Raw genomic sequence first — 9197 nt, 5'->3', positions numbered from 1 at the left:
TTGTTTTCATCATAGCACATACCTGTTTCGTATAAAAACATTTAGAGATATCGTGTATATATTTATTTATTTCATAAATCATTATACAATGTAACCCAGTCTAGGGATCATTATTTCATTCATTTATTTCTATATATTATCATTCTCATATCACTCACTTTCATTGTATATGTAAGGGCCCAGTTACACAGACGGTCGGTCCCCAATCGGTCATTTAATTTTAAATTTACTCGCTGTTTATGATCGGTTGTCATGCGTGATTTTATTTCTGGTTTTCTGTGTAAACGGCCATCGGTGACAGAAAGCAAACTCAAACGGGAATGGGTCGATGATTAAATGCTGAAATACTTTTGGTTTTTATCGTTTGTAAATCGGAGCTAAATCGGGCGTAACGCTGATTAATCGGTGTTTGATAGCTAGTCATCAGTGATTAAACACTTTCCGTCAGATATGGCCGGTGATTCATATTTGGTTATCTTTGTCCGATCGGCGATATCGGTGATTAAGAGCTTGCATATCTCGTGATATAGGTTGCTGTCGGTTATTTTTTAAAAAAATTCACCGATCGAGAATTTTAAACGTGTTTAAAAATCCCAATCGGTAATTTTTCATCGATGAAACTCATCTTTCCCCAATAGCAGTTGATAGGTGGAAAACAGGTGACCAATAGGTGATATCGGTGTTAAATACGTTGTCATCGGTTCACTCCATAATTTGGTTAAAAAAACTACCGATCAATCACCGATGGCTCTGTGTAACTGGGGTGTTACCCAGTTTGGGACCATTACCTCATATCAATCATTTCCTTCATAATTATATATACATGTTTCATCTAAAGTATTCTTCTTTGTATATTTTCAGGTATGTGTGTTTTCATTTATGCGGCTTTGGGATCAGATTTTTTTTCTCCTAACCTTTCTTTTTAAAGATAAAGTTATTTTTCACATTCAAAATTTCTTAGTGATTTTATTTTTTATATATATATATCACGTTTTGTCAGACGGGGTTCGGCGGTGATTCCTCGGGTCGGCTGTTTTTCTCAGGCTTCGAGACAGTCGGCTGGGGGTGTCATTCGCCGAGGCCCGTCTGAGTCTCACACCTTATTGGTGGCGTAAGGCTCGGGCCTATTTCGCGCCACCCCGAGATTGTGGACTTTACCCACCCAGAATCTCGGGGTTGCGCGATCTGGGGGTTTCTTGTCTTGCGTTATTTACAATGTGAAGATTTTCAATTACTTTTTAAATTTTATATCTTCTAAAACTTTATTCTTCACTTTAAATAAAGCGTGATTCAAATTCATTCAACGATTTATTAAATATAGAAACAGCAAAACTTTATCTTTTATGATTATTACTAACATATATTGTAAACCCGGTTTCTTTCATTTGTACCTTTAAAATACACACGTCTTCTTGATTAAATTTCTAGTTTTATTCTGTTAAATTAAATACTATGACAATTGTAAAGTGAATTAAATAAAATGACATACAGTGAAACAGGACATTACAAAAAACATTACTGAGTATTTCTATTTCTTATATTTTGTTGTTCAGTGTTCATGATCTCTCATGCATGTTTGTATGTTCACAAGAATTAGCAAGCTAATGATTGTGTACATCGGGCATGCATGAGAGTGATTTGTATTTAAGTGTATTTTGTTGTTAAGGTATCCCATCCATGCTTGATGTCCACGATGGCACGTATTACGTGACATTGTTGATATCAGGTATGCATGGGATGGACGTGTGTTATAAATAAAATTTATTGTTAATGTACATATTCATATGTATATAAATGTATTTGTTAAGTTTTTCTCTTTTAAAACCGGGTCCTGCTGCTTTACAGTAGGATTTTTACTTGTAAATAAACTGAATAAATTTATGAAAAAGAAAAAAATTTTAAAGGGGACATTTTTTTCATGAAATTGTCCTCTTTGCGTTCTTATTGAATATAATAGACCTGCCACTATTTTCGTCATCTCCATATAATCATATTCTATTTATTTTGGGAAAGAAAAAACTTGCAATATGTTTTACCCATACGCTCCTACTTTACGTATACCGTTTGTAGCATACACAAGGATTTCTGTACCCCCCCCCCATATATTTTCTTGTATTCAGGTTGTGAAACAAACTTTAGTGCAACCACCCCCCCCCACACACACACACACACGAACGCACCTCCACCTCGCCCCTAAAAAAATCATAATTGAAATGCAATGACTCTAGTCAGTCATAGAAACATATTTTGTGTCGGGGGGGGTTGCACTAAAGTTTGTTTCACAACCTGAATACAAGAAAATATGCTAACTTCAAATGACACGTAGTTATGCTCGCACTAGAAACACCAATAAACGACACGTTAATAGCAGACGGCAAATAAGTGCAGTGTCTTCGCGAGAATCATCTTCAATCCATTTTGGGATTGATATACGACTGCGTTGCCATCATTTTGTTGGTCTGTTTAAATCACTGCACATACATGTAATTATCATCATGTTAAGGAATAACATTTTTTTCTTTACACCATCATTGATATTTATATCTGTAGCTGTACTCACATCTACGTATGAGCAAATGCTTTATGGTCAGACTGTCGTGTTGATTTTCCCACAGACTATAACATTATGAGGAACGGTCCCAAATCCTACCTTATACCTTAAAAAAGAGTTTCCGTGCTGAAGAGAGAATGAAATGCCTCACGCATAAAAGTGACTTCAAAGGAAAATACCACCCCACCCCCTCACCGCCACTTCCCCGCCCTCTTTATAGAAATGTTCTGCTGTACACAGAACTGACATACACTTTTTAATGAATGCAAATATGCAAGTCACAAATTATCATAGAGACTTATGAAATATTTCATTTCTTTAAAGGGACTCCACTGATGTTTTTGACATGACGAGACTGGAAATAATTTTTCGAGATCAATGCTCAGTTTGATGTAGGTCTAGATCAGTTACTTGTGTGCAAACTTTTAAATCATTCGCTCTCGCGGTTTATCCAGGATAATTATTCAAATTGACCCAACATTTAAAAGCGTTTAAACGCTTTTCACTGCAATCATATTGAAAATAGCACAAAGTACGCTTTTCAATTCATTTCTGGGTATATTTCTTAATTATATTTTGCATGTCTTCCTGTTTTGCGTGCCTCAGCTGATCTGAGTAAAAAAAATATATTCTATGCTTTTACTATAAACCTCAGTGGAGTTCCTTTAAGAAAACAATATCATAGTGTCAGTTTCTAAATAAGTTTTCGTATAAAAAAAACACCCCATTTTCATCCAACCGCATCATGTCCCATTGAATCTTACGGTTTTCAATGTATTTTTTCCCTCCAGCCAATCACTAGCCATGTTGCAATACGATAGTCTGACCTTATGATGATGATCATGATGATGATCATGATGATAACAATGCAATATCAATAATATCTGTAAGAAAAAAATATTAACGACGATAATTTCAGTTTTAATGGTTCGTAATATTTGATTTCTTCTTATATTCTTATGAAAAATAATATATAAATTATGGTCATAGCGATTGGTCTTTAATACGTTTTCATGCTAAAACATTTGAGCCGCGCCATGACAAAACCAACATAATGGGTTTGCGACCAGCATGGATCCGCTTACAAACCCTATAACAAGTAGAGAAACTGAAAGCGAACAGCATGGATCCTGATCAGACTGCACGACTGCGCAGGCTGGTCTGGATCCATGCTGGTCGCAAACGCACTATGTTGGTTTTGTCGTGACACGGCTCATTTCTCTCACTATTGTTATAACATGGTAGGTTCAGAGTGATGAATTGTAGTGTTTTTCCCCTAACGGGAAGTGGGCCGATCCCGGAAGTACTGCAATACCGGGCCAACCCGTGGCGAGAGCGGAGCAAGCCCCTAACATCTCACCTGTGTCCAAAAATCAGTTTAATATCGAAGTCCCCCAATGGGGGACGTATCAGATATTAAGCTGATAAGAACAGATACTACACTTTGATCTTAGCCAAAAGGCCGAGAAGCGATACCTCTTGCTAGTCTCATGCACTATTTATTCGCCGTCTTTACGACGGAGCGACGGGCTTGCATTTCTGTACTTTTTCATCTGTAATAATTATATAATTTCGCCGATAATCCTCAGTCCTTGAGAAGTACTTAGCGATCGAAAAATTTTAGTAACTTTCCGGAGTCCAGTGGTATCAGCTCTCATACACATATGACTGGGCTCAGAATACATATATTCGCAGCACTAAGTAACGTTGTGAAAACGTTCTGCAGACGTTAATGCACGTTTACATAATGCCAGTGCGACTCGTGGACGGGTTACTTATCCAATGCTATCTCTGTTGAGCACATAATTATGTCCTTGCGTATGTGTTTTAGTGAATAGTCCTACATATTATGTTTGTATTCTTTCCAATGTACGTACGTATATATTAACTCATACCGCCGTCACTTTCATCATTCTTTCTATTCACATTTCTTTCATTTTACCTACAGGATGATAAAAAATAACTTACCAGAACTTCATTACTCCATGCTCCATCTTCGAATAATGTCAACGTCATAGAAACTGACGTCACAATACACATTACCAGGGTTCCCACTCTTAGATATTTTGAAAATTTAAGGACTTTTCCAGGACTTATCAAGGACCTTTTTTGATTTTTTAAGGACTTTTTAGAAGATTGAATTTCAAGCTATTCAATTTTTTGGTCCTATGAATATTTTCATGGTAATGTTTAAAACAACATTTAATAACAATATAATACATGTAGTTCATGACATAAATCTAACTCTATCTAAGAAATACATTCAGTGTCTATAAGTAATGAAATGTACTTTGTGACAGCAACTGTTGCAGGTTGTCTGCAATTTTCATGTAATTTTGGTGTTTTTAATGCTTCCAAGGGATCACTTTTTTACAAGATATTCATAGCACTTTAATAAGTAACCTCACATTTGACCTCAGTCCACTTAGGTGCATAGAATGGCAAAAGCATGTCACACTGAAGGGTATATGAAAACTGCCTGCAGGTGTTTCTACATTAAAAATTTCACAACTTTCATGTTTAAATGTTGTACTCTGCTTAAGCCAGTGCTACGGGTTCTACAAAATATGGCAGCAGCACAAAATACCCAAACACACACAATTATAGCAATATTCATTTTGGTTTGTATACAATATAGATTTTAATGAGAAAATGAATTGATATTTTCAAAATAATGTGACTTAGCCAACTATTACTTTCATTCATTCCGTTGAAATTGGCAGTTCAGATGTTGTAAGAAAAAAAAGTGACATTTGCTTTTCTAACTGTTAGGGTTCACTAATGAATAGACAAATGTACTTGCAAGATATGAGATTTGTTGTCAACATTTAAATTTGAAGGGTTTTGTTGTAATTTCATACAAGTTCATTCGTATTATTTTTTTTATTTAATAGTTTTCATGGAGTATACTGTATTTGGGTAATTTTGGTTCAAAAATGAAAATTTTGGGTATGTTCGATTACATCTTAGTGAAAGTGTATATATTGTATTCATGATTAAAACAGCACTTTTTTAGTATAAACACATTCATTTTTAGTATTATATTGTGGCTAATATTTGGGTATTTCTTGCTACCAAATATGGTGTGGCCAACTGGCTGTGCTCTGCCTTGACAATAGTTCATGTATGTAATACTATTGTTTATTTTATATTGATTTACCTTTGGCTTTTTAGCATGGTTGTGAGCAATAAGGTTAAACAAATTGCCCAAGGAAACAACCAGACCTGTGAGCTTTCATGTTTCTTAGCACGGGCCAATCAAGCAAACTTGTGGTCGATTTGTGACTGTCTTATAACATTTTCCAAACAAAACTGCCATAGTAACCAGAAAATAAATGTTAAATCTCATAAATGTCAAACTTGGCCTCCCAAAACACTTGTAAATCGAAAAAATCATCAACATTCAAGATGCAGAAGTCAATATACTGTGCTAAGACCGCCATTTTGGTTGTTGATTTACCTCCCTTTACCAGACTAATTCCCGTACCTTCCCGGACTTTTTTATGTATCAACACTAATTCCCGGACTTTTCAAGGCCGGGAGCTCCTGTTTTCAAATTCACGGACATTTCCCGTTTTCCCGGACAGCGTGGGAACCCTGACATTACGTCACAATACACATTACGTCACAATACCATGCTGACGTAACAATTAGATGTTAACTTCCTGTATACTGTAACGTTCCACTGTATCATCTGACACCATCCACATTACGTACCCTGTAAAACACACAATAACCTGATAAATGTACTGACTTTAAACAGAAAATCATTTTAGAACTTATCAATAATAAGTGCTGGTTGCAGTTTGCATATACTGACTGACATTCGTGAGCGTTTCCCGTCCCGAAAATATTTGCATCTCGTTACAGGCTTCGTTCAGTGCATAGCAAAATGAGCAATGCCGTTGCAGCACGATTCGTTCTCTTCTTAGAAGTGGAAAATCAGACAGGGCTTTATTTCTCTCTCGATTTTATCAACAATCGCGCCAAAGTTTTATACCGAATTCACGAAATGAATATCCCAGTATCGAAAACGTTGAAATGAATGTAAAAATTTTGCGTGCCTTTTTCCAATGCATACCACCCGCTTTTTCCCATTTGGGGATAGATTTTTTGAACTTTTTTTCGTTTGGGGCTGTTGGGGGCTGTTCCATTATGAAAAACACGGTATCACCCCTCTGACAAGAGAATGCAATCCCTTTCGTTCTTCTTTTTCTGTTTTCTGTAAACAACATCGCTATTATTTCTGAATGACTTAAAGGCCCATTATGCCTCTGAAATACTAGCATTTTTATTTCTCAAAAACATGTTTAATATTTCTAAACAATAAAAAATATACAGATTTCTGAGGCATGATGTGCCTTTAAGAGCGGACACAAATCACTGCAAGAAAACCGATTTATCTCCCGTTCACCGTTGTCAGAAAATAAAGCAGCCATTACATCCCTTTGATGACTATGCCTTTAATCACATTTAAGCCATTCGATCGGTGGGCGGCAGTGTCTTTCGTCGTGTTTTTGACTCAATTAATAAATACGGACGGTACAAATAACAACAAGACAAGAACAGCAGAGTATGTGTTTACTTGGACAATATAATGCACACGCTAAATGGTCAAATATCACTAACCGTGAGATTGTTACGCGAATTATCTCCCTTTTCTCTGTTCAGAAACGATCTGGTAACCGTATCATTGTTGCATCGCGTAAAATATATATTTCACTAGTAGTATGGGGCGTAGGGGGTGTATATACTGAACACATTTTGTATAACTATTTACTTGATTTTAAAGGGGACATTTTTTTCATGAAATTGTCCTCTTTGCGTTCTTTTTGAATATAATAGACCTGCCACTTTTTTCGTCATCTCCATATAATCATATTCTATTTATTTTGGGAAAGAAAAAACTTGCAATATGTTTTACCCATACGCTCCTACTTTACGTATACCGTTTGTAGCATACACAAGGATTTCTGTACCCCCCCCCCCCCATATATTTTCTTGTATTCAGGTTGTGAAACAAACTTTAGTGCAACCCCCCCCCCCCACACACACACACACACGAACGCACCTCAACCTCGCCCCTAAAAAAATCATAATTGAAATGCAATGACTCTAGTCAGTCATAGAAACATATTGAAAAGATGTGTGCGAGGGAGGGTGGGTGTGTGTGTGGGGGGGGGGGTGCACTAAAGTTTGTTTCACAACCTGAATACAAGAAAATATGCTAACTTCAAATGACACGTAGTTATGCTCGCACTAGAAACACCAATAAACGACACGTTAATAGCAGACGGCAAATAAGTGCAGTGTCTTCGCGAGAATCATCTTCAATCCATTTTGGGATTGATATACGACTGCGTTGCCATCATTTGAGCAAATGCTTTATGGTCAGACTGTCGTGTTGATTTTCCCACAGACTATAACATTATGAGAAACGGTCCCAAATCCTACCTTATACCTTAAAAAAGAGTTTCCGTGCTGAAGAGAGAATGAAATGCCTCACGCATAAAAGTGACTTCAAAGGAAAATACCACCCACCCACCCACCCCCCCCCCCCCACCCCCTCCCCGCCCTCTTTATAGAAATGTTCTGCTGTACACAGAACTGACATACACTTTTTAATAAATGCAAATATGCAAGTCACAAATTATCATAGAGACTTATGAAATTTTCATTTTTTTAAAGGGACTCCACTGATGTTTTTGACATGACGAGACTGACTGGAAATAATTTTTCGAGATCAATGCTCAGTTTGATGTAGGTCTAGATCAGTAACTTGTGTGCAAACTTTTAAATCATTCGCTCTCGCGGTTTATCCAGGATAATTATTCAAATTGACCCAACATTTAAAAGCGTTTAAACGCTTTTCACTGCAATCATATTGAAAATAGCACAAAATACGAAAAGCTTTTCAATTCATTTCTGAGTATATTTCTTACTTATATTTTGCATGTCTTCCTGTTTTGCGTGCCTCAGCTGATCTGAGTAAAAAAATAAATTCTATGCTTTTACTATAAACCTCAGTGGAGTTCCTTTAAGAAAACAATATCATAGTGTCAGTTTCTAAATAAGTTTTCGTACAAAAAAAACACCCCATTTTCATCCAACCGCATCATGTCCCATTGAATCTTACGGTTTTCAATGTATTTTTTTTTCCTCCAGCCAATCGCTAGCCATGTTGCAATACGATAGTCTGACCTTATGATAGTCTGATGATGATGATGATGATCATGATGATGATCATGATGATAACAATGCAATATCAATAATATCTGTAAGAAAAAAAATATTAACGACGATAATTTCAGTTTTAATGGTTCGTAATATTTGATTTCTTCTTATATTCTTATGAAAAATAATATATAAATTATGGTCATAGCGATTGGTCTTTAATACGTTTTCCTCTGCTAAAAATTTTTGAGCCGCGCCATGACAAAAAACCAACATAATGGGTTTGCGACCAGCATGGATCCGCTTACAAACCCTATATAACAAGTAGAGAAACTGAAAGCGAACAGCTTGGATCCTGATCAGACTGCACGACTGCGCAGGCTGGTCTGGATCCATGCTCGGTCGCAAACGCACTATGTTGGTTTTGTCGTGACACGGCTCATTTCTCTCACTATTGTTATAACATTTGGGT

General features: G+C 36.4%; 1 long non-coding RNA gene and 1 other non-coding gene across 2 annotated transcripts; both read right to left on the bottom strand.

Annotated features, from left to right (window-relative positions):
- Positions 1 to 3074: 3074 nt before the first annotated feature.
- On the bottom strand, positions 3075 to 8950 carry LOC132748422 (uncharacterized). The gene is made up of 4 exons (XR_009628253.1): positions 8647 to 8950; positions 6154 to 6269; positions 4520 to 4572; positions 3075 to 3435 (listed from the first exon to the last, which is right to left on the bottom strand). It is a non-coding gene; the product is annotated as an uncharacterized LOC132748422 (long non-coding RNA).
- LOC132748423 (U2 spliceosomal RNA) lies at positions 3833 to 4025 on the bottom strand. Its single transcript, XR_009628254.1, has one exon. It is a non-coding gene; the product is annotated as a U2 spliceosomal RNA (small nuclear RNA).
- Positions 8951 to 9197: the final 247 nt, after the last annotated feature.

This window comes from Ruditapes philippinarum, unplaced genomic scaffold (assembly GCF_026571515.1).
Source record: "Ruditapes philippinarum isolate M1 unplaced genomic scaffold, ASM2657151v2 ctg12064_1_1_1_1, whole genome shotgun sequence".
NCBI classification, from domain to species: Eukaryota; Metazoa; Mollusca; class Bivalvia; order Venerida; family Veneridae; genus Ruditapes; species Ruditapes philippinarum.
The sequence above is the reverse complement of the archived record's forward strand: the minus strand, read 5'-3'. Positions and strand labels throughout refer to the sequence as shown.